The sequence below is a fragment of the Netta rufina genome (assembly GCF_964035555.1).
Source record: "Netta rufina genome assembly, chromosome: 1".
NCBI classification, from domain to species: domain Eukaryota; kingdom Metazoa; phylum Chordata; class Aves; order Anseriformes; family Anatidae; genus Netta; species Netta rufina.
In genome coordinates this window covers 105,280,015-105,305,608 of record NC_140123.1, presented here as the reverse complement: position 1 = coordinate 105,305,608, position 25,594 = coordinate 105,280,015, and the positions used below count along the sequence as shown (strand labels likewise).

The 25,594-nt window shown below is 38.6% G+C and overlaps 1 protein-coding gene across 1 annotated transcript in view; it reads right to left on the bottom strand.

The window, feature by feature from the left end:
• The window catches only part of ROBO2 (roundabout guidance receptor 2), a gene marked incomplete at both ends in the record, with an annotated part of 468,927 nt that overhangs the window by 326,865 nt on the left and 116,468 nt on the right, over positions 1 to 25,594 (bottom strand). The window lies entirely within an intron of this gene.

Here is a 25,594-nt window from a genome sequence, read left to right as displayed (position 1 = left end):
ATGGTTCATATTGCAAATCATTATTTTTTTAATTTACCAGTGATTGTGATCGCTTTTACCTTAGGATCCCCCAGATGATATTCTCCTTTTTTTTTTTTCTTTCTTCAAAATACATAGTTTTCCTGTAGTACTGATTGTCTGCCTTTTGCAAACCACATACTTTAGAGATGTCTCAATTAAGCCATGCAAAACTTGAGGTTTCCCCAAAAGATTAGACAATTCTGAGAACTTTGTGTAGCCTTGCTTCAAGATGATTCTTTTTAGTAATGCATTAAGTCAGCCTTAAGACTTAAATTAAGAGTAACCCCAAAAGGAGGTACCTCTCGTAAAAATAAATAAATAAGTAAAATAAAATAAAATAGCCAGGTCTGAGACAGATTCCAGTAACACAGAAAAACGAAAGAAATGGAAAAAGAAAAAAAAAAAAAAAAAAAAAAAACAAAAAAAAACACGCTTCTTTTCTTTAATGTGAAACATTTTATTTTATTCTTGTCTAAATGACTAAATTCTGCCCTGCACCTCTGCTTGCCTGCTTTCAAGTTACTTATCAATGCTTGGCATGGCTCAAGACCAGGAAGGATATGGAGGTGCAGGTGTTGGTCCTCAGGCTTATGTGCACAAGCAGAGTTCCTCCCCTAAATATGTTACGCCGGTGCCAGCCAGCTAAATAATGCAAAGAGGCACACAAGTTTTGAAAATCTAATCTCTAGTGGGGGAAAAACCAGCAACACAAGAACTGTCGAGCTTGCAAGACACCAAGGCTCATGTTTCCTTACAGCTTCTAATTAACCACTGTCACTAAGCAAAGCTGTGATGGAAGAACAGATACTTGAAAAAGGCACCTTGTGTGACACAAAATTTCACCCAGTCCTGGCATGTTTCTGATCAATACGAACATGAAACACACTTGGAAGTCTTCTGAAAATCTGATGGGAACATTTATCACCCTTACACCTCCGGGGGATCACGTGCTAAAGATGGTAGGACTCTGAATTTCCACACCTGCAAAATACACTGTTCATTGCAGAGCCTAAACATGCTGCTGCCAAACATTTCCTTTCTCTGTGATACTCTTAACAAAATTTTATTTGAGACACCAAGATTTTGGCTCCAGCAGCCACACTATATGCATACTGGAGAGTTGCAAGCACGTACTGACCTTTCATTCTTCACAGCCACGTCAAGATGCACATAAACTTTACAAGATGCGTGACCTTGGGCGTACATCCAGATACTGAATGCTAAGGTCATAAAAAGACACAGTTTGAAAGATAACAATTTTAACACAACTAATATCTACCTGCTGAACATCTAAAAACATAATTAAAACACTTGTTATGACACAATGTTTGCTGACACAATGGAAAATTATTACATCCTTTCAGTCACAGCTCTAGGAACTGCTGCTTTCCATTACCGCCTTTTGTTGTTCTACTGCAGACACACCAAAAAAGATTAAAACACAACAAATTTGCATGACATATTAACATTTTTTGTGCAGATGGGACTTCTCAAAATTCAGGCATCATCATGCTGATGATACATGGGACAAAAGGTAATTTTAATTTTTCCCTGTTTCTTTGGTGATAAATTGGCTAGGTCCCTGAGAAGTGAGTTTCTGAGCAAATCTAGCTGTTCCTAGCTGTTCCTATAATGTGATGCATGTATACAGCCAGAAGGAAATCTGCCATTTCCTCTAGAGCCACTATTTCTAATACATCCAAAGCATCTCTCTGTCTACACCTCAACGACAGGAAAAATGTTTCCTCTAATATGAAGATTATGAAGATCATGCAAAACAACTGCTGGCATGAGGTCCTGGCACATCCCCACCTTCATGCCCACTAATCTGACTAATTACACTACATAGCAGTCACGTTTTCTTTCCTGAAAAGGTTGTTTCAGCTGAACAAAGTGGCGGATGTGTCCTCATTACCTTGCAACACTCATAGTTGGGGCAAATGCAAGGGAAATAAAGCTGTGGTTCCATTACAAAGAACACATGACAGATGCTACAGTTAAAAAGTTATTTCCTTCACCACAGAACACTGTTCTTTTACAAGAAAAGAACAAAATGTGTGTTAAATGTGTGTCTCTAACGCCCAACACTTCCAGTGCACTGAACAGCACTTAGAGATGACTTTAGTGGTTCTTCTCACCTCTCTTCCTGCTAAAAGATGCAGGCTGGTTGCAGTTGCAACCTGCTATACAGCTCCAATTTTCTTGCTCTGGTGGTACTACCTGCATCATGGGTTCTCTGAGTGATTTCAGTCCAATTAAGTCACCCTAGCAAAGATCTAAACCATTCAAGCTAATGCAGCTCATTTTGCCTCAGATATGTTGGCACCTCATCACAGGAACAGTTCCACCAGTTCTCCAAGCAGACACACCCCTCTCCCCCCCCATCAGCAAGTACCGGGGAGCAGCTGGGGCAACCTGCTGGGGGCACTGCATACGGGGCTTCACCGTATGGGTGAAGCCCCGAGGCCTGTCACAGCCTCTAAGTGTCACTGGGGCACTGCAAAATCTCTCTTCCCTCCTCCACAAAAGATGGGTCCAAGAGCATCACAGAACCAGACACAGTTAATTTATACAAGCATGTAATAACCCCTGTGCTTATACAACCTCTGTTCATGCATACAAAACAAACAAGAAGAGAGGATTGCAGAGGGCCAAAGGAAAAGCCACTGTGTGTCTGGAAAGGACACAGAAACTAAGAAGCACAGAAACTAAGGCACAGAAAGCTAAGGCTTGTTAAAAGAGGTTATAATGCTTCAAATAAATAACATTTAACCCAACTTCACTTACAAATTTAATTTAAACGTGTTCCAAAACAAACACAGCATTAAAAAAATAAAGAGTTCTGGCACTACAGTCCTCACTTCTTTACTGTTTCAAGCAGGAGTGTGTACTAAGTTACTCAATACAGACTCCAGAACAGCAAAATATTTGAGCACATACTTAACTTCAAGTATATTGGGGTGTAATTTGACCTTAAGTTTTCTCCGCCTGCAATGCCAGTTTACAAAGTTCCCATTACACCCTCCACCAGCAATGTCCTCCTGTCACCTGGCCTGCAGTTCCCTGGCCCCTCCAGTTATGCCAGTGGACTTGTTTGGGGATGTGGTGAAGCTGTGCTCTGAACTGCTGAAGTCAGCCAGCAAAAAGTAAGCAACCAACCAGACAAGCCCCCAGTACTCTTTTCTAGCCCCCAGCAACAGGGGCCTTTTAAAGCAGCTTTACCCCTACAGAAACTGTACAGCCTCTACTTACTGTGAATGCAGCTCCCAGCCTTCACAATGTTAACCTCCCCTTAAGGGCTTTGCTTCTTTGTTTTCAAAGTCGATGATGGACTGAGACCACAGCACAGTATCTCACCCATTTTATTATAAACATGCCAAACTCACTCTAGAAATCTTTATTTTTTAAAGCCTTGAAGTCTTTGTTGTCGCAGGGTCACAGATATATCAATAAGCTTTACTTTCATCATATATGATGTCAATCACCCTTTTACATAGGTAATGCAGGGCAGCTGAAGACTGCAACAAGCATGACAATGGATCGGTCTTGAGGCTCCCTTATTTATAACTTCCTAAAGCCTGACTCCATAAAAAAAGGCTCAGCTCTGCTTATCTGATCAACTAGCAGTACCTCAGACTTCCTTAGATAACTAAGCTCATTCCTTCCCAGCAACTGAAGTTAATGTTTAAATCACTCCTGAAATCCTCAGCACTCAACAAAAAAGATCATTTCAATTCATTATACGCAACTGCAAGTGCAAAAAGGATTTTAATACATCAGTTTTGTAGTGTCTGTTTACATTAAAACAGTATGGAGAACGGATATTTCCATTTTTAGAAGGAAAATCTTTCCTCAGAGTGTTTTTCTTAAGGACATTAAGGGCAAATACACATTAACAAGGCTTTTGCCCTCTCTCCAGCCCCATATAACCTCTCCTGAAGGCTCACCAGAAAATATGCTACAAACCACCTAGTACAGTACATCTCTAGTAAGATGGACATGTAATCAAGAGAAGCAAATTGGTATAAACTGCTATGAAGTAGAAGTGCTGTATATGCTGAAAATGCATTCATTCCAGTTCACTATATGCAGTCAAAACTAGAGGGAAAATCCAGATGATCAGTAATTTCACAGTTGGTTGATTACTCTCCTCTTTGATATTATTTGTAAAATCCTTCTTCAGCTTCTGCATGCATGAGCAAAGCAATATTTCATTCATTTACTTGTGAGGAGGAAAAATTAAAATAGCTCACTTTATTAAAGATGCTGAATAGACAAGAAATACATATAACATTCTCTCCATTAAATTACCAAGATGCCATAAACTACGTTAAAAAACAATCTACAATGCTGGAACAATATGCACAAAGACACTAAACCCAAGAAAGTGGTTTTTTAAAAAAAAGCAAACAACTGTATGAACACAAATATTCTTTGTTCTGGTCTACAGTGTAGCTGGATTTGACAGAGGAAAATTAAATATATCCTGGAATATCTGGGAATGTCACTATATGGCTTATCAGAATATCTGTTATGCCAACGAGTATTTCCATACAAAATGCCTGGGATTCTGAAAAGATACGGATTGCTGAAATTGATGTCCAACAACAAAATAGTCTTACCTTTTTTATTCAAATATTAGATTCACTGAATGGCCACCATACAAAACTAAACAATCCAAGAAAGTACAGAACAATGTGCTATTAATTTTTTATGTGAATCATCCCATAACTAATTGAATGATCTTTCTTTTTTCTAGATAAAAACCACAAATACTATAAAGTCTTCATGGAGGGTATTTTCATTCTACGTTGCTTCAGATCTATGAAGTTACTCACCACAACAGCAGCATAGGTAAAGGCTCTGAAACCTCTGGGTTAGCAGAAAAAGTTTGCAGCCTAGATGAATTCAGTGGGTGTTGGCTACCAAAGTCACTCTTATCCTTTCACAAATCTGACCCTTAGGTTGAGTCTACATTCATGTCTTAGCTTACAGCTGTAGAGAGTGCATTTGTGAAGCAAATTCCCTGATGGCTCCTACACAGCATGCACCGATGCCAGTCACAAAGTGGTTTCAGTGCTTCTGAATTAGCTTCCTTTCAGTGAGGTTGTCTGAGTGGAAGCAAGTCTGCAGCAGGGAATTTCCTCTCACCCCTGTTCCAATCAGCAGCTGCCCCAGTTTTTGCAAAATCCTAGCCTTGGTTTTGTGGCTTTTTTTTGTTGTTGTTTGGTCTGTTTCGTGTTTTGTTTTCTTTTTTTTCTTCTAGTAAGCCACTTCATCAATGTATTATGCCTAAATGAATGGCTCAGTCTGGCACTCTCAGCAGTTCTCCCCAGCATAAAGCGGTTACTCCTGTAGCATAAACAGCTTTCTAAGAAAGCATGACCTGGAAGCTGAACTTGTTCATAAGAGGACTAAATAAGGCTCTAAAAGAGCAAGTTTCACCTTCTGAAAAGTTGCCACTAGGCATCATTTGCACATCTCATAATAAAAACAAAGTAGAACGCTGCCTGCCATGTTTATCAACCTTTAACTGGGGGCAAAGCACTTAACAAGAAGAGAGCTCTGTGAGCCACCAATTAAAAATGCTGACACTCTTCAACATGAACTCTCGGTAGGATGATCCCAGAAAAAAACATCGTGGGAGGGGTGGGTCTCTCCAGCAGCATGGGCTCCTCAAAAGCCTTTTGCCAGCAATGAGTAAATTTTTGAAAAGGGACCTCTCCAGCATGGGTAAGTCCTTGGGGGGAAGCTCCAGTGATGATGTGAACTTTTAGACATGGGACACGCTCAGTGAGGCGAAGAGGGTAAAAGTGAGGGGGGAAACCCTCCTCCTCTTGCAGCAGAGACGACAGTTGCCTACAAACACAATAACTCTGTATCTGTACTCCAGGCTATGATTTACACAGATCCCCAGTCTTTACTTCTCAGCTAGACTTATTCTGTACAAACAAATTAAAACTACTCAAAGACAAACACTGATTAAGGCATTGAGCCAGGCATTTGTGGTACGTTTAAACAAAAACTGCAAAGCCCTTAGATAAATAGATAAATAAGTAGCTAAGTAGAAAGACAGGGACATGCAGATGATTTAGACAGGCAGACAAAAATCTCTGCAGAGGGAATTCTTTTCTCTTTGTAGCAGGATCATTTAGCACGCTCTTGTCTTGACAGGGCGGGTGCTACATTGTGGTTCCAAATTCACCCCTCTTTCTGGCTTTAATTACAAAACATCCAGAAAAAATGTGAAAAGAGAAGAATTTCTCATAAGAGAGCTTGATTCAATAATAGCTCTAATAACATGACATGCTTTCAAAGGAAACCAGTGCATTCCTATACAAAGCCGCACAGGGCCTGAAGGGATCTGCCCACGTCTGCCGCTTTTCTATTAGTGCCCTACAGCTATCCAAGCAAGCTGCCAGCAAAGGCTCTAACTATATTTGATTAGTTTCAGGCCTTCATTTTTAGCGAGTCATCACCCTCTTAACGGCAGATGATGCCCTCTAGTTGGAATCAATGTGAGTGACCAGCTCACAATAGGCCGGATTAATGATGAAAAATGTGTAGTCAGCCTGGAGGGCTTTGGACATTTATCACCCACAGGGTCTGCCATGCCGTGGGCTGCCCTGATGCATCAGGACAACACCCGCCCTGCCTAAAGAGCGGGCGCCAGCACTGTGCTTCTGGCTTAATAAGCCTCAGGCAAGAGATGAGACTGGAGCTCAACGCGCTCGTGGCATCTGCATCGTGCAGTCTGAAATGCATTTTCTTCTTGTCACCTATCTTCCAGATAGGGTACAGCAACTACAGTGGATCTTTTCAACTACAAAACATTCCTTAGTCTTGGTAGCAAATCGAGAGTTTCTTACTCAGAAAGAAAACTCAGACAAGAAACTGTGCAAAACTGTGCTGCAAAAATTCTCTTTGCTAATTCATCCAAGGGAGGCAACTTTTTGACAGGCGAGTAAAATCTCATTACAATTTCATCAACATAATGAAAGGTGGGCAAGTAGATTTTGTGTCTGGTTCATAAATATTCATGTCAGCTTTACATAGCAGAGGAGTAGTATCTCATTAAAATAATAGAATCTGCATCCTACCTTATAAATATCCTTTTCTAAACTTTTGATGTTACGAAGTACTGTCTATGGTATACAGCAGTGTAACTCATGTTAAAATAAAGATATGTGCTGAAACTGCCATTTTCATGTGAATGCTGCCTCAAAAGTTATCCTTTCAGTTGTCATACAAAGTAAAGAGCATACAAAGGGTGGTAGGATCTATGAACATGGTACAGAATCACAGAATCACAGAATCACAGAATTTCTAGGTTGGAAGAGACCTCAAGGTCATCGAGTCCAACCTCCAACCTAACGCTAACAGCCCTCCACTAAACCATATCCCTAAGCTCTACATGGTAGGCACAAACTACAGAGGTGCTGGAAAAATGTACATTATCAGAAACGGAGCATCGTAGGGAAATGAAAGAATGCCAAAATGTATATATCAGATGCTTCAGCTAGAGCCCCAATTAGGAAGAATAACCATATGCTGAACTTCAAAAGATTAAATCATAGACCTGAAATTAAGCAGGGGGTGGATGTGAAACATTCTGGTATGCAAGAACAGCCTTAATCATGTGGTAAAATGCTTTCCTGTCGAGGCCCGATACCTCTCTATCCATTCTGCATTGATTTATTCCCACAATCTTGAGAGAACGTGCTGTCAAAAAAAAAAATTAACAAAATGGACTTGTTAGTAAAACTAACAAGCTTGCTCAAGGCTCATCTCATTTTTACAAGGAAATAATGGTTCTGTCCTCCATTAAGAAAATGGAAGTGTAACCATATGGGATTTCTTGAAAATTCATAACTTTAAATGAACATACAGCCTTGGGAAAACAAAGCACGGCTTCCTTGGTAGAGAATTTACCATTCATTCAGACAGTTTTTCAGTGCTTGACAGGAAAACAAATTATTATCTCAATGGACTTTTTAATAAAAAAGGTATATTTAAAACTGATACAAAAGCCTGCACATTAAATATGAAACGTCTGTGATCTTGCTTTCCATGGCAATCAGATTTGATGAAGTGCTTTGGTTTGGCAAATGTCCTAAAGACCCTAGAAACACAGTCATTATGTTTTGAACGTTTCAAGAAGATCTCTTCATATTTAATGAAGTTATTTTCTCCGCTAGTATGAGAGACACATTAAATTCCTAAATTGTAAATTAAGGTTCAAATTGCTAATCATGCTTATTAAAAAAAAAAAAAAAAAAAAAAAAAAGTCACTTGCAAGATTAGTAACATTATTAAACAACAAAAGAGCTCGTTCAACCTAACTACATAAAAGTCTTAAATAGCTACCTTAAACCTCCTATACTATTCACAGCAGTCTTTCTCATGACAGCCATTTTAAATGCAAAAATCAGAGGCATGCCCATTGCTTTGATTTAAATTGCAGGCTTACCTCACACCAACCAAGGAACAACACTTCCCTGCTCTGCAACTGGACCAGCCCTGGGATGAGATCAGGCTCATTTCATCCATCACTCTCTAGAGGCCTACCCACCCAGGATGGCACACATTGACATGCAGATACAAGAGTGGTCTTGGGTGGTATCTCTGCACCCTGGAAAACACGTGCTGCATGAAAGCACCCCTGTTGATTTTAGGATTGAATTCTAAAGAGGTACCTCTTTCCTTAGGAACCATTACATAATCTCCAATCCAATGGTCCTGGGAGATCATCCTTTTTGTTTAGCACTCTGCTCACTAAAATTGACAAAAAATCACTTCCAAAACTAGGGTAGCCATCAATTCTGCATGGAACATACTAGCCAAAATGCTTTTTAAAATGGCAATTTTATAAGAAGGAAATCATAATAAAGTTTCTGAAAAATGAAATGCATTAACTAATTTTTCCTCTCCTCTCTTCTTTTCTGATTGAATAGAGATTTCATACTGTGATATTTTCTCTCAAATAAATATTAACACAACATATTTTTCTAACTACACTAAACTTGCATCATCTGTGAGAATTCTCAATCTTTTTGTTTAGCTCACTTTTAAGGTCACTAATATCACCTTCACTTTAGCAAAGACCTTAGTCATTTCCACAGCTGTGCTTTGATTCATCAGGTCACCACCTTTCATAAAAGGAAATGTAATTTATAACTTGAACCATCTCTACTTAGCATATTTTATCAGTAACTCTTATTGATACCACAAGTCAGGAACGAGGATTCTTTAAAAACCATGTTCTGTTTTAAAAGATCGGTATTAAAGTCTCAGACAATTTGTGTGTTTGTTTGTTACCTTGTCACTGCCTGGATCTCCTGAGATTCATCTGAGTAAATGGAATTGTCAGAAACACTCAAAAGTCTTGTGTTTCTGTAACTGAGCTTTATAAATTTTCCTTATTCTCCCATTACAACTTTTTGGTACACACTTACTTATTTTTCTTTGCCATGTAATTACTAGGTATTCACATATATCTATGTTAAAAACCAAAAACAACAACAACAAAAAAACACAGTTACTTATACTTCTTTATTTTACTGAGGGCAAAAATCACAGTGGGAAGATGGCAGCAGTGGGATTGTGTATTAACCTTTTGTCTCCAGAGGCCAACGTTCATGTCTTTCTGAGGTCATGAGTTAAGAGATTTGTGATCTCAACTTAATCCCTAGTGGACATTTAGCCACATCATGAAGCAACTATACAATTACCAATTTCCGCCAAAGTTGAGACTGACCCAGGACCGAAACATTGTAGTTTGCAGATCAGGACTAACTAAGGTAACATGGGCTGAACCATTTCATGGTGGTTTACATGCTTTCTCATTTTGTAAACTCTTTAAACTTTTACATACTTTTGTATGGACAGAAACAGGTAACATACTTAAAAAAAACAACAACAAAAAAATCAACACGGTAAAATCGCATTGCAATGATTTTCTTTTTCTGGAACTTTCCTCCCCCTCCCCATGTACTGTCAGTTACAATTCAGGTACTGGTGGAATTGATAAAGGTATGATGTTCATTCAGTGTACATTTTACCAGAAGAAAAAAAAAAATGATGGATTTTTATTTTATTTTTTACTGTTATTATTAGCAAAATATAAAGTGGCTAGCACAATATTGATGGAGCATTTTCAGCTGGACAGCAAAATTAACTTTATGACAAAGCACAACATTTCCGATCAAAAGCTCATTTCTCATTTTGGCTATTACAATTTCAACTGATCGAGTTTATTCCACTGCAAAAAAATTCTTCTCCCCTGGCAGAATACTTTTATAAGCATTCTCATTCCCCAGTCAAACAGTAACAAGTTTTTGGTTTATTTATTCCCTCCAGTAAAACTCCAAGTGTATTAGGGGTTTCTACGACACCCTTAATCAACATTATTACTACATCAGAAAAAGTGTTAAGTGGTCTCAGAAATAGACACAAGATGCTGAGAGAGTGGAGGAGCAAAAAGGGAAAGCATCTGCTCTTTCAAGGATGAAAGATACTGTTTTCTCTGATATTAAAAAAAAAATAAAAAAAAATTGCCTGCAATTTTTTGTGAATTGCCTGCAATTCACAAGGGACTGTGAATCCAGATTATGTCCCATGCATGTGCTTTTGTTTTAATTAAATTTCTTTTTTTTTTTTTTTTCCTGTATTTTCTAAATATTAAGGTTGAGAAGTTATGAATAGTGTCAACATGACATGCACAAAAAAAAAAAAAAAAAAGCAAACACACTGTGCTTTCAATAAAAGGAGTGCTGAAGGTTCACTAATACTGGTAACTTTGCATCTAACCTATATATGTTCCAAGCACTCAAGCAAACCAACATATTTATTCCTCATCTCACCCACACCTACCAATGAGGTAAGACATAAGCATTTTTGCTGGACTGCTCTATAAGGAACACATTCTTAGCTTCCAATTTAAAATTGAAGCTCTGTTCATAGTTCCACTTTATTTTCTTTTTCCTTCCTTTTCTAACGGGACTGAAATACTTCTATAACTAAATTTGCCACGGACTCATTCATAAGAAAGAGTATCTTTTCCAGGAGATCAATATATCTGAGGAATGAAGCAATGATTTTGTGACAATAAAGACCATCCACCCCTGTGCTTGACCACCCTACAGCTTTCGGATATTGTGCAGCAGGATAGCTTTGCCAGAAAAATTGCCAAAACAAAATTATTTCCTTCTTGCCAATTCTCTTATCCCACCTCAACTTACACAGGCATGGTGCTGCAGGGATAACTGTTGGAAATATACATAACAGTTATCATGGAAAAATGGAAATGTTCTCACATGCCTGCCTTTCCCATGATTCTTTCCAATAGGCTTCAAGCAGCTCAAAGGCCAAAGCATGCGTGGCAACAACAGTCTTTTCTCCATTCCAATCTGTGTCCCTTGGGGGTGGACTTGAGTGCACTACAGCAAATATAGCAGTGTGTACCTGCTGCACTCAGAATAAATTATGACACTATCTGAAAAGGAGATAGAATTCTTTTTTCCTCCACAGGATGAATCATGAGATTAAAGCTTAAAGGACAGGAGGGTTAAAAAAAAAAAAAAAAAAAAAAAAAAAAAAAAAAAAAAAAGAGGCTAGTAGGTCAGGTTTTGTGTGCTTTCCTTTCAGAATGATTATCCTTGTCTTAAGAAATTTCTGGCTGAGTAAGCTACAAATCACAGCTTTTTAAGTGAAGCATTGTATGGGTGGGTAGTCACGCTCCTTAACATGCAACTTCACCTGCTGCTCATGAAACGAAGAAGCTTTCAGAGATGTACAATGACATACTTCTCCAGTTTCTAGGATACCTCGTTCCATTTTCACTTCCTATCATAAAAGTGCATCCCTGTTAAATGACTAAACTTTGCATTTTCTCATTTCCTAAGAAGTGTAAAGTGCTTTCTACAATGTAAGTGAAAGGTACAGCTTAGAGCTTCATGCAAATTTTCTATTACAGGGTCTGATTTTGTTATAAAAGGGCTTTGGAAAGATTGTGAGGAACAGTTGGCAAAATGTAGAAATAATAGAAACCATTATCACTCCAAACCCATATACTTATATTGAAAATACTGTGAGTTACTGGTCTTTGAAAACAGTGTGCTTACCTAGAAAACATTTGACCTATTAGTTTTAGCTATTTTACTACAAACGAGTAAGCAAATCAAGAAATGGATAAGCAAAATTCTGAAAAAAACACACTGAACAGAAGAATGCCACACTTTCTTATGACAGTTATTGGCTTTTTGAAACTATCTGCACATCCAGTAAGAAATAACAGCAACAAGCACCCCTGGAGCCTTGCAACAAGAGAAGTAAAACAGCCTCTGTGAGGCTTTTTCCTGTGTGTACGGTCACTTGCTGATCTGACACCAAAGATCGTGAAATTACTTGCAGCAACAATAATTCTGGTCCCTCTTCCTGCTGCTGGTTCATGGGATCTACAGAAAATACAGGACAAGCCCCAGCTGGGCACCCTCCTTTCTGCCATGGCTCCGACACCGGCCTTGTGCCGCCTCCCAGCCCCAGATGCTACTTCTCGGTGGCCCATCAGGTGCTCACACCCAGTCCTCTCCCCTCAGTCTTCCACAGTACGGCTTTGGGAAGGGGTAAGGGCCCTTCATTGAAAGCTGCCACCCAGGGCATGGCACAGCAGCTAGGACAAAGGGAACAGGGCAGCCTTCCTCCTTGTTGCTCGCTTGCCAGAAGAACATAGCAGCCATCAGCAAAAGAGCAGGCAGCAATCAAAGCTCAGAAAAAATGGCCATGGTTTTGAGGATTAATCTTAAATTGGCTTTTGGTCTTCACAGTGAAATATAAAAGAATACAGTCATAAGGTAATAGTTGCAATTTTTATCCTTTTCTACACTGGCTACAGCTAGAGACGTTTGCCATATCAGAGGCTTTGTTATTTGAACAATGTACTTAATTGTAAATTAAAGAAAGGACGACTACAGCTGTAAATGCAAAATCATTCCAGCTGTAGGCTCACTTTCTAACAAAATTGTCTGCAGTTTAGGGACTTCCAGGTGTGCATGTTCCAGATGAACTACCTAGCTGACAGCCCCAATCTGAAAAGCACCTTGCACAAAATGGTAAAATTCTACATTTGTAGATCCTATGCTCAAACGGATTTTAAACAATTAATGTGCTCCTAATTTTGTACTCTTTAGAATAATATGTGATGCTACCCTTGTGCATCGGAAACAAAACAAATCATTACATAAACCTCGTTATTAAAGCAGGGCCCTGGAGGCTTTAAGAAAAAAGTTCTCAGAAATATTGTAGAACTGTAGTTTTTCAGTGTTATGATTTAGTACTCGATATTATAAGCATCTCTGATAGCATTTTTATCCTCTTTCACATTAAAATTCAGCCAGTACAGTCATACTGAAAATGATGGCAACACAGGTCATTTTCCTCCTGCATTAAAAGGCTTCACTGGTGATCAAAACACTATAGTTCAGTATTTCTTATTGACAATTTACTTCAAATCCATACTCCACAAAATCCAGTGCATACCGAAACAAATATGCCAGGTAGTATGAACTATGCAAACTCATCACCAATAATATAGACTGGATACAGAACAAGAGAAAAATTGGTATTTCCAGTGAACACAACTTCTCCTTATCTTAATTCACTTTAGACTGCACAAGGAGGGCTGCTCCCTACCACCCCCCATATCAAAATTTAAATCCTCTCAGTTTCCAGCCTCTAAAGCACCAAACAAAAGCTAAATTGCTTTACTAATCTTAGATTTTGCAAAGTAGGCTGATGTAAGCTGCACAAGGGCAAAAAAAACAAAAACAAAACCGAAAAACACTTAACAATTAGTGCCACTCTCTCTTAAGATGCAGGTGTGTTGACCAGTAATATGAATGCCTCTAGAGTAATTATTCTTATACCGATCTTAAAAAACAAGACCTAATTACCTGCAGGTATTCTGGGCACATAACTGTTCGGAAAGATTTAATACAGTTGACTATCACAGTTGACTATCACAAGGTTTAAGAGAGTAGACCTGTAAGAACAGCACAATTATCTTTATATCATGAGTAAAGCCACAGCCCCGGAGGATTAAGAGAAATTGACAGTACTTTGGTAGGGGATTGATATCAAGCAGCCGTCTTTATGGTAATTAGAGATTTTTTAAATATGTTTTTATGAGAATTAGGGATTTTAGCAAGTTTTCTTACCCTACAGTTACTTGTAGAAGCTAACTACTAATCCTACTAATCTTAATTTACTCAAGACATCACAAAGAAAACCTCTTTCTTGGTGCTTCACAGATATGGATCTACAGGAGAAAGGGAGGAAAGTCAGCAGGCTGCCCTTTGTGCTGATGCCATGGATCTCGTCCAGTCTGCAAGGTCCTTATCTTGCAACCCAAGTAGCATGCACACAGCTGTGTGTCCTTTCCCCTAACCACTGTGTGGCTGCATCCAGCCCAGCATCACTCGGTTTCTTTTCCTGGCCACGGTTTTCCTCATGGCTATCACGTATGACTGAAAAGGTTTCCCAGAGGAAATCGCCCTGCTCAGTGATTGCACTGTGGCTGGTTCCTCTCGTCCATTCATGCCTCTATAGCTGCTCTGCCTCAGGCTTTGATCTTTTGGGATCTCATGGGGCTGAGCAGGATTGTGCCTCCCCTGTTTGGATGGGAGTCCTCCAAGGAAAACACAGGTGCACCAGGAAGCAGTCTGATGATCCGATGGCTGACAATTGCCTCCCTGGGAGGGATTCAAAGCCTGTTAAAAACAGGGAATTTTTCTTCCCCATGAACTTTAATAGAGACTGGATGAGACACAACATAGTGTTCAATCTGCACCTCAGGGCAAGAGCGAGGCAGCACTGCATTTCTGGGAGCCCTGGGTTGCTTGTTGGTGGTGTTGTTTCTTTTGTTGTTGTTGTTGTTACTGCTTTTGATGAAGTCTTCTCAACATTAATAGCACATAGCATTTATTCTCAGGATCCAGTCCAAATTCTAATTTACCTAATTACATTATGCCTGACGAAACCTACAGTTTCGATTCATTAGCTATATTTATTTACTGTAGTACAGGTGCTACTACAAGGTTCTCTCTCACCTTGAGGGCAGCTGTATGTCAGTGGCAAGTGAATTTTCATGACTAGTTAGGAGTATTTCATGAAGTAATTTTGTGGGGAAAAAAATGGTAAGACTATCTAGTTACACATTTGTTATCTGGTAAACAGATGTATTTAATGAGAGATGAACTGGCAGGTTTTCTTTAGTGCATGTTCCTTGACAATAGGGTCTCTCTATATATATAATATATAAAGAGACAATATTGTTCCTTGACAATGTATTATTTGTTGGAAGAGAAGCAGGACTACAACTGAAATGGGACAGTTGGTGCTTCTTCCAGAAAAAAAAGTGTGAAACTAACCAAAGCACATTATGGCAAATTGTTGAAGGTACCAATTTCTAATTGAAAAGAATTGACAATTTACTTCAATCTTCTAGGAAAATAATAAAAATTAAACAAAACACAATAAGCAAAATATGTTAGAAGCAGCATTAATGTTATAAGTTTAAAATGTTTTGACAAAAATTCAGCTTCAAACCACTATAAGAAAAAATATGAAGGTTTCCTGCAGGACTTTAACTTTTTATCCTCTTTGATATAGATCCTACCAAGCTACGGTTGATCAACCATGCATGTAATTAATGATTAGCCCTACAAGCCTCTGAATAGAACTTTATACATCATTTACTCATGAGAAAGCCCATTCCTGGCAGGCCACCTGTCCCACTATGTGGTACCACGTCTTATTTTATCACTCCTTACAGAAGTCTTGGCTGAGAAGCCTGCCTCTAGGTTCGGTCCCACACCATATGCACCCACAGTGGCTCCTGTGATGCCTACCACAACTACTTTCTGGACTTCAGTTCAACATTCAGATTGTTAAAGGGGATGACCACAGGAGGACAAAGAGGTTTCCCACATGAAAGGCAAAATCTGAGAGATACACTTTTTTGGTTCTTCTCTTAACTCTGTTTTGATAACTTATTCAGAGCTCAACTACTGTTCTGGCTTAATTAATTCAATTAAATCACTACAATGAGCAGCTATAAGAGCATGAAAACCACTGCATGAGTTTCAGTATCTGTCACACTGGCTTAGGGATTCTATGTTTTGAGGGAAAGATTACCCTTCAACAAAACAGAGAACAGTAACACTGATAACCTCACTAAGGGCATAGTTTCTCCAGCCTTTAAATATCCAAATTAGTCCATCTCTAATTGAGTCCTTCAGTTGCTCCAACTTTCAATCTACTCTTTTGGGCCTACATCACAACCTAATTTTGTTTGCAAAGAGCTCTTCTCTTGAGTGGGACACTGTTTCCATCTCTCTTTTATTTTCTGTACCTTCTCATGACCTTTACACACAGTATGGTAAATACAACTGATCCATTCATTAGTAGTTTTAGTAAAACATTTTTATTGGTAATAGGTGTAGTCATGACCTTCCATTGCCTTAGTTAAACGTATATCTGAATGGAAGAGGTTTTTTTTTTTTTATGTTGTTGTTTGTTGTTGGTTTTCTTCCTCATTTGTTTGGTTGGTTTGCTTGTTTTGCATGTGCTTTACACTCTTAGAATCAAGGACCAAACCAAGAAAAAAAAGACCAATCAAATATTGTCAGGGAAATTTACTTACTAAGGAAAATAACCTGCTAGAATTTCACAGATGTATGCATTTTTAGTAAATAGGTTCAAATTCTGATTAAAAACCAATGCTTTTCTTCTCCCGGTTGGCTACATTTGGCTTTGGCTCTAACTCTCACTTGAGGGTTTTCTGAGATGATTTAACATTTCAGACACCATCAGCCTGTCCAAGCTTCTCCTCCACACATTCACAGAACTGCTCTGTTGGTATCCAGCCAAACAGGCCTAGCATTCTTCAAGTTTCCCTCTATCACAGTCATGCTATTTTAGTCCTTGGCTTCTCCAGTGCATTGCTGTGCATAGACCTCCTCTTAATTAGAGCTAGCTCTCAACAGAAACAAGCTCATACAACCCGCTCGCCAAGCTACCAGAACACTACTGGTGATACCCAAATTTAGATGAGTATCTACAGTGAAAGTTTAGAATAAATGCACTTTTTCCCAGAAATCCCAGCTCTGGATGGACTTTGTAAGGGACAGGTTGTTGTTTATACTAACTTATGCAAACAGACCTACACACAATTAAAAAAAATAATAAAAAAAATACTGTTCTTGCCTTCACATAAGGAATTATTCCTAGAAGCTGAAAAAATCAGACTTGTACATATTTCCTTAAATTAGTTTCCCTCCTTGTTCCCATGAAGCATTCATTTTCCTACACCAGTCTCTCCAGAACAATTCAGGATTTTTGTTCTCAAGTTTCTGGACTTTAAAATCCATCCTTTTCAGTTCCCCATCTCCAACTAGTGTTGTTAGGATTACAACCTTATCAAGCCTTCCACTTTGAAGTAATGTCATTTTGCTCTTTGTGTTCTGCCCTCCTAAGAGCTCCTGGAAGGCTCTCCCAGCTTACATATCTCTTCCAAAGTACCTCTGAAAAGCCCATGGCCCGTGATAGTCATCCAAAATTTACGAAGATAAATTTCATGCTTTGTGGAGCATGACTGTCACTGTGTCTGAATGGTTTCAACACATAAAAAATTACAAACCAAACGTGTTAGGGACATTTTTTTTTGGTTTGTTTGTTTGTTCGTTTTAAGTTTTAGATAAATACAGGAATGGTCACTAAGAAGTTTTGCTGATCAACTGGACCAAGGACAACTCTGTTTTCCCATGCTAAAGGACTCGAGTGTTATCAAATGTAGACAAAGGCTATCAGCAGACATATAGGAAGGTTGAGAAAACTGATCTCCTCAAAACTGACCTCACTGACTGGATAGAGATCCGGATCTCCTTTAGCTAAAGCAATCTAAAACACAAAGATTGTTCTTGAGCCTGAAGCCCAACTCCCATACAGGGCCAGCTTTCTGCCACCTTGCTGACAGGATAACAGGAATTTCCGTCACAGAGTTGGTCTAAACTTGCTATTAATACAAGGCGTATTTTATCTCTCGTTTCTAAATCAAGTCATTTGCTGTTAACATCTGCATTATAAATATATATATTGCCCCCCCCCCCCCCTTTATATTTTTGGCAGAAGGCAGTGATATCACCAAAGAAAGGATTTCTTAAGGCCCTGAGATGATGTGCCCAGACTTTGAATCCTGCATTTAGGTATATTCAAGAGTTCCAATAAATCTTATGGGCTGGTTTGGATGCTAGCAATACAAGTGGCAAGCAAGCAGGAGGTATTTTTGTTATCATTTGTGTTAGCTCTTTTGACATGCAGCAAGCCTATGGATAATGCCTGAACTTCAAGAACTCCTGATAAAACTCTAACAATCTCTTTTTGAACAGTTTAGTCTATCTTTCAAGACTTTTTATTACACTAAATCTTCTTCCTACTTACATTGTTTTCCTCAATTTCAGTTAATTGAATGGCCCAAGCTTGTTTCACTCCTTTTACAGCACTTCTGAATTGAAACACCTGAGGAGCACCCTAGATCTGCCACCATCACAAAGCCACCTGACCAAAACCCACAGCCCTAATGAACCCATACAGTCAGAGTCCAGAGGTTTTACACAGATTCCTCAACTTTACCATGAACAAGGGTTGAAACTCTATTCGTTCTCATGCAAAGAGAACTGCAGTATGGGAAAAAGCACCCCTCACACGCCTGATGCTGAGGGAGGAGGACATCTTTAGGGACACCAGTCAACTACAATGAAACTGGGAAGGGTCATGAATGGGTGCCACTTGACCTCTTCTGAAGAAAGTCAATTACAGTTAGGGTTAGTGATGATTTGAGGAACTGTGTTTGCTTTGGTGTGTTATATCATTCTACTGCATTCACTTAGTAATTTGGATATTTCACTGCTAAGGAGCCAAATTAACGTTGCACAGCAAATAAAGAAAAAAATAATAAAGAAAAATAAAATTGGTGTGAATAAATGAAAAGACAAGAAATTAAAATTCTCCTAATCTAACATTACTCTTTATTTTTATAACCCCCTACTCCCAGGTATTTAGTTTCAATTGCCAGAGAATAGAATGAGATTTCTCTTTTAGATACTCAAACTATCCAATTTCCTGGAAGCAGAACCGAAGTGAAATCATACAAATGCATTCCTGTTTTCAAAAACACTTCAACACTGTAACACTTCTCTCTCCTCTTCTGTATTTTCTTCATTTGACATTTGCTAGCTTACAACACTTGAAGCTGTACTTCAGCTGGAAGTTATTAGCCTGTGCTCCTTATATGAGGCAAATCACATGTCACTATGTACATATAACATTCTAGACAAAAAAAAAAAACAAAACATTTCTTTAAATTTTTCACTGAATGAATGAATGCAAAAAGCTCATGACACTTGTAAGGCACTATTGGTAAGAAGCATGACGAAGGATCAAGAAGGAGGCTGGAGAAGAGGTGTTGTAATCTGCTTGCCATGGGCAGACAACTGCAGTCCTGGGGCCCTCAGCAATGGGACCGTACAAGTGAGGAAGCAGCCCTTGCCATCTAGGGCACTTTGAAGAACTGAGACTTTACTGTAATTTGGAAAATAAATGCTGTTTTAGTCACAAGATAAACATTGGATGTACCTTAAAAAAAAGTCACCCATCAAAGGTTTAACAGATTGCCTTAAGCTATAGTTTACAAAATGAACAACCTATATCAAGTTGTAGCTTTGAACCCGGTTACAGTTAAAACAAAGCTTTACTGCTGGAAAGCCTTCAGAGAGCTAGCCTTTTGTTAGCTGCATCCTCGTTACAAGTGGTTTGCTAGTAAACAGAAGATTAAATGTTCGCTCTAGATCTCATCAACACTAAACACAAGGCTGAAATGTCTGTGGCTCACTTCCAGGCAGCAAATTAGAGAGCAATCGGCAGTGTTACTCCAAACAAGGCCTGATGCTTTTATCGACTGCATCACCATCTCATGCAAAACCTAATGTTAAGTCAATAGCTCTCGTTGGAGGGGAGCCACTAACTCACTGCTCCTGTCAGTATTCCTTATCTAATTACAGATGGAGTCCAGTTAGTGCAACTTTATCTCCTCTGCACAGTCCACCCCGGGTGCAACTTGTAGCGCAGATTGACCCACACATGCTACTATTCGGCAGCTCACAGGGACTGCTTCTTCTTAAAATTCCTGTCTACTGCTCCTGTGGCAAACTCAATTTTGTGCAAAGTAGACAGTAATTCAAAACCACTACTTCAGTGACAGTAAGAGAAAAAAAAATAAAAAAATAAATAAAAGCAGTTTTCAGAACCTCTGGCAACATCCTCCATATTGGGTTCATCCCAATTGCAAGCAAAGGTAACACCGATCCAGTTCACAACAACTGAAATATGGCTAAATGGTGAGGTATATATTTTGCTCTACCTTTTACCTGCTCCACATTATGTGTAAAATTAGCAGGCAGAATTGCCTTTAATAAAATGCCGTATCTTTAGCTGGCTTCCAGAGAAGAAAGTACATCTCGAAACCAGGAGTTAGAGTGGATGTGTGAAAGCTGTAAGCACAGTGCTTCCTCCACTCGCAACACCACTGTTTTGGTTTGGTATTTGTCTTTTCGTTCAACCACTCCTGGGATCCCATTTACTGCTGAGGATTCCCACACAAAGACAGGCACTTCAGTCTTGTCTTTCAGCAAATAAATAGGAGTCACAAATTCCTTTTGAAACACCACCAGTAAGAGAAACAAATGTGTTTACAAAAGCAAGGGGAGCAACTCAACTCTCCTTAAGTCAAGACAGCTCAGCATTTACAGATGTCGTGTGGCAGACAGGAACCCACTGTTTGCCATAGCCCTGAGGAGCCATTTCAAATCTGCAACTGAGCTTGGGGGGGGGGGGGGCGAAGGTTAAGAACCTGCCCCTGCCCATATCCAGGATTGTCCCTCACCTGAACAGGAGATCTTCATTTTGCTTCTTTTTACTGTGCCCTCAACATGAGTCACAGTCTTTGGATGATTAAGGAGTGGTTACCGTAAAGTGGAAAGACCAAGAACAAGTGATAAAGCTAAGAACTTTTCTGTGGGAAAGCCAAAGGGAACTCACAGTTAACAGACTATGCATTCTGAAACAGTTATGGGTAGTTATGGACAGTTTTAACTGCAACATGTTATCAGACAGCTTTGAAAATGAAAATGCATTTCAGCAGCTAACAACTTTTATGGACCACTTTGCTATATGTTCTGGTGACAGGTATAAAGGAAAGTGCTCATACTAGAGTACAAGAGTGAAAAGCAGACATAACAGGGATAAAATACAAGAAGCTGCATGATGGATCTCTTCCAATTAATACACTTTTTTTTTTTTTTCCTGCTAATTTTACTGCTGGGAAAACAAAATTGCAGTGAATCACCAGAGAATCTTTTAAGTCCTACTGAGCTTGTCCTACAGAGTCCTTGTTAGCAACATATGTAATTATACCATGCAATTGGCTAAACAGGAAAAAAAAAAAAAAAAAAGAAAAAAAAAAAGTGTATGTATGGGGAGGGGGGATTGGGCAGATTTCAAAAATGTGATCTGAGTTAATGTGCAAAGTTCCATACTATCTTGTCTTTTTAAGCACTACTAAGCCTTACGAATTAGCTCATGAAAAGGCAAAGTAGTAGAAATCACTGCCTAGGTAGTAGGTGCCAGTATTTCAACAACCTCAGAAAGCAGTGTTAGCTCTGGAGATTTCCTAACAGAATCAGTGAACCTGGGAAGTGGGGAAGTGAAGTTAACTTGTTAAATTACAGTTTCAAAAAATTCAGGCCACAGGTGTCATGGCATCTATTCTAATGCTGACCAGAAATTAAAAAAATACGAATTAACAGAAAGACCTTTGTTTTCTAAATTCAGAGAGCACAGTAGCCTCAACTTCTTGTCTTTCTCCATTTTTGTGTGCTGTCAGGTTAGTTTTTTACATAACATAATATGACCTTAAGATACATTGTCTGCCACTGTATTTTCAATATGAATGAGGAAAAAGGAAGATAAACTTAGCAGACATTCAGCTCACTAGTATGTTTATTTGCAAACAAGGAATTAGAGCCAAGGAAAGAGCAAAGGTAAATTACAGATGGCAAGAGCAGGTATGGAGCCCAACCTTACAGAACTGTAATATATCCATAGCTAGGTTGGCCAGGCTTTATAATGTGCTTAGTCAATCTCACACTGATGTCTCAATGGGAAAGTACCAGTTTATACTGTGGTATTAAAAATTTTGTGATACTGATAGCAAAGTAACTGTATAATTCACTTGTTTATATTTATACTATTGTTATCCATTTTAATGGCTAAAATACCATATGAGACTAGCATCATCTCAGTTCCCCTGCTGCTTTGATAACCAAGACCTTATTAAAAGGGTGTCCTTTGCTATCATAATTTTCTCCTATTTGCCAGCAACATTGTTGACAGATGAATAGAAGGATGGTTTCTTCTTTCTCACCTTATTTCAGAGTGCCATGCAAACCCCTTTCCAGCGAAAAATTATAATCCCCACTTTACTGTTATGGAATTAGAAGACTACAGTGACAATGTCAAACCTGAGAATTACCAAAAAGCCTGAAATAAATTAAGGTGATGAAGTTCAGACTACCTGGTTACCTGACACAGGTGAGCTAGTGATCCGAGCTCACTATCAGCGTAATGCATTTTGAGAGCAAGAAAGACTCAGATATCCTTAAGCAGCATAGCAAAACATTTCCTCCAACAGACCTTTACTGCACAAACACAAACTAGGGCTAAACGTATTTTGTTGTATAACGTACATTCTATTTTTTATCATGTTAATGTAATACTAAAAACTTCCTTTCCTATCGCCATTCCAAAGCCATTCCTCTTCCTCTGAAGTAGAAATCCCAAATCAAAACTGTTAAAAAGGTTTGAAGTGATGTATATTCTCAAGCTACTGTTTTCAAAGAGGTACAGATTCTTAAGAAGTTAGAAGAAATGAACACCTGGAAGATGAAAAAGGCCATGCCTCAAAATCTGCCTTCTGGGTACACGATTTACGCTGTGTAGGCCAGCCTCCTGTTCACCTCCTACAGTCCACAGACAGGGTAAGGACCAAGTCATCCAGCTGCAGAAAAGGAAAACCATTCTGCAGAAGCCTAAAGCCAGCCAAGGGGTGATGCAAAGCTTTGGCCTTAGGTCCTACACCCTTTGTCTATTCAGGGACACTGGGTCCTGGGAACTCTCCTAAGAAACACTTGTTTCAGTATCAATATATAAGAATCCAATGTTACAACAGTTAGTGTTCAATCTCCCTATCTGGATACAGCAGACTCAAATCCTTCCCGAAGACAAAGTGCCAGATAGCCTGAAACACTCCAGTCATGAGACTTATAGTCACTTGGCCACAGGACCGTCTTTTCAAGGTCAGTTTTCTGAATATTACCTGATGAGGACGTTCTCGTGCACATTCTGGGGCATCAGCTATTTGTGCCCAAATTACAGATATATTAGATACAAATCACAATGGAAAAATACACATATATCAAAACAGAGTTAAGAAAAATACTGAAGAAACCATTCCACCTCGGTCCTGTGCTTCCATTACCATGTGTATAAAATTATTTCACTGACCAGCATCCTGTAATTCTTGAAAACACACATTAAAGGCCAGCATCACATTCTGAGGCTCAGTTAAGAACCTAGCAAATCCACAGAAAATTGAAATCTGAAGGGTCACCATTAATTTTGGAATCACAATGCTGACTAAAAAATGAACGGTATGTTATGATATTATAAATGACTGGTGAGATTTGCTGTGATCACAAGAGAACCGAGATAACATCTACATTTGAGAACACTTTCTCCCTCTGTGAGTATTCTTTTCTGTATTCAGACAGAGCAAAAGAAGAGAAAAGATAATCCGTGACCTGTAAAAACTGACAAGTGAACTCATGGCAAGTATATTATTAAGCAACAGTTAATTTTAAAAATAATTTTTAAAAAACCTTTCAGCCCTGGATGATGTGCATATAAAAATATTCTTACTGAATTTCAAGAGCCAAGGCAAGCCTCGAAACAAACAACAACACAGCTAATCTTACAAAACAAAGATATTCCTCTGAGAGCCAAGGGATTCACTTCTAGGAGTTATATTGTGTCGAACAAGTGGAGATGAAATTAAAGGTTTAAAATATTCTGATAGCTTTAAAAACTTGCAACTCTAGTTGGTTTTGTTATTTATTTATTTATTAAAATAATGTATTCAAGGTGAAGGTCAGTTTGTTTCAAACACACTGTTCTGTGACACTTGAAGGCCAAGAGCATGTCCAGTGCAGATTTCATACCACATTACTAGAACAACTGATGTACAACTAAAGAATTGCCATTTTTTCCTGTCAGTTAAAAAGAAAAATACTAAATACTACAAGTCTTATTTCAATTTTGGAAATTTTACAGCATACCTACATATTTTATTTCCAAATTACTTATTATCTTTGGTTATATTACATGAAGAAAAACTCATTTGGGCTAATCACTTTGAAACATCAGTTGTCCAATTTTTAGTAGTAGTTTGACCACCTAAAGCCTCCCTATACTAGTTAAAAATTCTAGATTGATGATCAAGTGAAGCACCCAAAAACAGCAATTACCAAACTCAGCCATTATTTTCAGTTCTATTTACAATAATAGCCATTAATGCACGCCCAATCCTTAATAAAATTGCCTGGATAATAACAGAGTAGAATTTGCTTACTGTTTTCCCAGTACATTTTGATAAAAAAAAAAAAATCTTTTGTTTACACTGTAAAAGCTGTAAAAACATCCACTTAACATAATAGAAATTAATATTTAAGAAACACCATCAATCAGAAATGTGAACTTTCACCCAAAGATGTATTGAGATCATTAAGACTGAACAAATGTATGCCTTGAATAATTTGCTAATAATAGGGCAGTTTGTACCATTCCTGTAAAATTGTATTTTTCCTGAATCACATAGAGGTGTGCATTGGAAGAATGATACAGATTTAATTCAGTAGAAACTGCATAATACTATCATTTTGAAAACCAGTAACCTCTGGTTGCCCCAGATCTTCAGTCTTTTTTACTTTAACCTTGAGAGTCTCTTGAAAATACAGTACAAAAGCTTTCAAAACTGCTAGCAGCCATTTCCACATGGCTCAATCTACAATGTCAGTTTACTCTGTCTTGTTACCTGACATCTCCACTCTATTCAAGGTTCATCAAACACAGCCACTCTTCTGATTAATGGCTAATTTATTATTTGCCTTGCAAATGTTTATCTGCAGGGAGATGAAGTAAATATACTTCAGCTCTGACAAGCACCACGACCACTCTCTCCCTGCCTGATGGAATGGTCAGTTGATGGTGTCCCTGAGGAGCCATGCCCTGCCTTAGGTTTCCCAGACGGTCCTCTGAAAGGCTAAGTATCTATTTTTAATGAGCCCAGTGCAAAATCAATTAGCTGGTGGCTTAGAAAAAGAAATTCATAATCACATTTATTTGGTGT